Source organism: Rutidosis leptorrhynchoides, chromosome 7, assembly GCF_046630445.1.
Source record: "Rutidosis leptorrhynchoides isolate AG116_Rl617_1_P2 chromosome 7, CSIRO_AGI_Rlap_v1, whole genome shotgun sequence".
Taxonomy (NCBI): domain Eukaryota; kingdom Viridiplantae; phylum Streptophyta; class Magnoliopsida; order Asterales; family Asteraceae; genus Rutidosis; species Rutidosis leptorrhynchoides.
In genome coordinates this window covers 254,794,262-254,798,422 of record NC_092339.1, presented here as the reverse complement: position 1 = coordinate 254,798,422, position 4,161 = coordinate 254,794,262, and the positions used below count along the sequence as shown (strand labels likewise).

The following is a 4,161-nucleotide window of genomic DNA, read 5'->3' as shown; positions in this document are numbered from 1 at the left end:
ATGAATAATTATATATTATATTATATTCACGTGCATAGTTGACTTGTAATTTTAGTTCCGATGACTTGTACGTTGTCGCTCGACTAATGTCATGGTTCTGGTTTCTCGAACGGCTTTTCGTACGCTTAGAAAATTAGCCCTTTACGTTTAGTGACTCGTACTCTTAACAAAATATAGACTTAAACTATTAATAAACTATACCATTCAAGGTGTATCCTAATCATTTGAATGTTTTGGTCATTTGCTTCTATAAATTAACGTCTCATTATTTATCAAAGTATGTTTAAATAATATTATTTTAAATCCAAAACATTTTATGACTAAATATTATATTTTACTATTGTGCGAAATATATATATTCTCATTTAGAAATATAAATTTGTACTTCAAAATATTTACTTAATAATATAACATTTAGTTTTTCAAAACTATTTATATTTCAAAGTTCATTATTATTTCGTTTAGAAAAATATTATAACACGTAACGTTTTCATTTTTAAAATTTAAATAGATACAATTTATTTATGTATTAACGTTTTAAATATCAATCGCATCACTAAGCGAGTGTTACTATCGCGTACTTAACTAATTTGAAAACATATATTTTTAATGAACACGTCTTAAATACAAATTGCAAGTTATTTATATGTTTAACAACTAATATTTCAACTTACGTTTATTTAATCAAAGACATTTTAAATAATCAAGTTCTACTATATCGAAAAGCATTTTCGTACGTTTGAAACTAAATCAATTGATTAATATGTAATTTAGTCTTCCACTAACTTTTGTCTAACTCTCGATATTTGACACATTGTTCTTATATGCTAATCACTTTACCATTTTCCAAATATCGTTAAAAAAGAAAGGTTTCCTAAATCAAAGTGGACCTCTCAACAGAGACTCGTAATCATACAATGTATCTGAAAAATCAATCATTTGATATTATCTTTTAAATCCGTCGATAATTATATTAAATATATATTGAAACAAATACGTTCATGTAAAGTATTATACGTTTAATACTTTGTTAACTTTTTCAAGTTGTAATATATATATATATATATATATATATATATATACATTTTCATATCCAATTAAATAATGGTTCGTGAATCGTCTTAATTTGGTCGAGGTTAAATGAATGTATAAACACAGTTTCAAATTCTTGTGATTCAACTTAACAAACTTTGCTTATCGTGTCGGGAATATATAAAGATTAAAGTTTAAATTTGTTCAGAAATTTCCGGGTCATCACAAGTTTAACATAAATATTGTTTTTTCGATTAGGGTTGACTTACAATCCACATCCTTTAGATGTGAAGGAGGCGATGTTTGAGGAAGTGAGACTGTTGTCTCATTTTTTATCCTTGATTGATGTAGCAAAAACCTCAACCCCATCACTTTGTTCCTTTGCATCCAAGATGTTTTCTATTCTTGCTCCCTTTTCCAATTCTCCCAATTCAATTTTCTCCAACTCACCCTCTAATTTTTTGCATGTCAACTCGGTAGCTTCCATGGTTATTACACTTTTCACTTGTTAGGGAATAATTTCTGGCACTTCCGAGTCATCCGAGAACTTGAACACCCCAAGATCAATTGTATCCATTCCCAATGTTTCATCCAAATCAAGCTTTCCTTCTTCAACATCGAATGCAAAAACATGAGGAAATTCATTTTGATCCTCCTCTTCAATTGAAGTAATCAAATTCACCTGAGCGTAATTATTATTCGGATTTGATGGACTTGCTTGGTTGTTATTTTGATTGCTAGTGTTGCTCTCGATAGGAATAACTCTCGTGTTGTTGTGATTTTGGTTTTGTTGGTTGCTCCGGTTGTTATTGTAGTTGTTGTTTGGGTTAACTTGAGTGTTGGATGGCAAGGTGCCTTGAGGTCTTTCGGCTACTTGGCTTGAAAGTCTCCCAACGGTGCTCTCAAGGTTTTGGAATGAGGCTTGTTGGTGTTGTATTTGTTATTTCAAGAACTCGTTTTCCTTTGTTTATAACTAGAAAAAATTCGACCGCACGTTGCTGCGGTTGTATTCGACGCGCGGTCGAATTTAGATATACGTTGTTTGGTACCTAATATATCTAGTATGTTGGGTTGTTTGTTGAACGTGTATGTATATGTATGTAAAGCTTTTTTAACGATGTCCGTTTCGCGTATAGTTAGTTGCGTTGTGTTCGTAAAATTATTTCGAGTTGAACGGTGGTCTCGGAAAAATTTAACTCGCACCGAGCGAGAATATAGGGCCCGTTATTTAGTGTTTTTTTAACGATATCCGTTTCGCGTGTAGTTAGTCCCGTTGGATTCTTGAGATTTTTTAGAGCTGAACGGTGGTCTCGGAAAAATTTAACGCGCACCGAGCGGAAAGATATGACTCTCTGAAAAATCGGGTGAAGTTTATTAATTAAAATAAAAAATTGACATTTTGTACCCCTGTTTTGGGGGGTGAAGTTGCATGTTGTTAAAATTTTGGGGGGTAAATTTGTTTTTTTCCATTTGTGTTTTTATGTGTCGTTTGGTTTAGTTTTTTGGGGCTAAACGTCCAAATTTTTGGTGTCAGTTAGTATATATTGAAATGCTTCAGTTGTTTCTACTTTATTGATATATTTTTGCATCATCTCCTCTAGACTTTTAGAAGGTTGGGAAGGTTGGTTATTTTGTTGATTGTAACCTTGGTTATTTTGCGGTTGACTTTAACCTTGGTTTTGATAACTTTGATTTCATTGGTAATTTGGGTTGGGTTGGTTGCTGTAAGATTGATTGTTGTAAGGTTGTTGGTTTTGGGATTGAAAGTTGTTGCCTCGGTTTTGGTTGTAATTGGAGTTGTATCCTTGGTTGCGGTTTTGGTTGGTGAATCCGGGGGGTGCATTGGTTTGATTGTTGAATAACACTTGCTTTTAGTCAGGGTTGTAATAGCTTTGGTTTGATTGATAAGAATTATTGCCTTGGTTTGAAGTCCCTCCCCTTTGATAGTTTTGATTACCCACGTAATTTACATGAGCCTCCGAATTCATGAGAATGTCGTCCAAGTCAATGTGGTTACATTGATTGATTTGGGGACAATTCTTGGTGAGATGTGTTCCTTCACACCTTTGACAACCAACTTGCATTGCGACTATCGATTGTTGTAGCTTTTTCAACTCTTTCCCCTACATTTGAAATTGATTGTTCAAGCTTGCTAAGGTAATTTGTCCATTATCACTCTCCACTTGAGCTACAATTTTCCTTGTCAAATCTCGTGGTGAAGGTACCCATTCGTAAGTATTAACCGAGATGTATTCTAACAAAACTTCGGCGGCATTATGTGATTCGTACATAAACACTCCATCTGAAGAAGAATCAAGATATTGTCTAGTCAAAGCATTAGTACCCCGGTAGAACGTGTTGATGTATTCCTTTTTAGTCAAACCATGTGGTGGGCAAGCTCTTAGCATCTTCTTGAAATGTACCCACGCATCATACAAAGACTCACCACCCTGTTGGGTGAATCTATTGATTTCCATTCTAAGTCGTTCCACCTTTGATGGTGGGAAGAAGTGATTGATAAACACATCATTTAAATCTTGAAAATTCCTAATAGAATCGGATGGCAAATTCCTTAACCAAACTTTTGCTTCTCCTTGAAGTGTAAAGGGGAATGCCCTTAACTTAAAAGCGTCATCGGTGACATCTTTGGTTGTGTAGATATCACAAATATCGTTAAAGTGTTGGATGTATTTGAAAAGATTTTCTTCTAACAACCCATGGAAGAACATATCTTTGATCATCGTGAAAAAGTTACCCTCGATCTTCTAATTATCAACTCCAATTGGTGGTTTTGTGATAGCCGGAGGCACAAACATTTGTGCCACCAACCTAGCATTCCACATTGGAGTGTCGTTTGGATTGTTTTCTTGTTCTTCATTAATCGTCAAATCATGAGCAATCCGATTACCCTCTTCTTCTCCGTCCATATCTATCAAACAAAATGGCAAAACCTCAAAATACTTTCTTAAATCCCGTTCTTCTCTACACTTATAAACCCCATGCACGTGTTTTTTCGGGTCGGAAAATGGATGTGTGAGCTCTTGATCCTTTTGGGATCTCCTTCTCATACACCAAAGTACCTAACCTTCAATAACAACACAAACACAAACGGTTTTTCCAATACAATAA

General features: G+C 34.1%; 1 non-coding gene across 1 annotated transcript; it reads left to right on the top strand.

The window, feature by feature from the left end:
* Nucleotides 1-3,411: 3,411 nt before the first annotated feature.
* Nucleotides 3,412-3,518, top strand: LOC139860820 (small nucleolar RNA R71). The gene has a single exon (XR_011763435.1). It is a non-coding gene; the product is annotated as a small nucleolar RNA R71 (small nucleolar RNA).
* The last annotated feature ends 643 nt before the right edge of the window (nucleotides 3,519-4,161 follow it).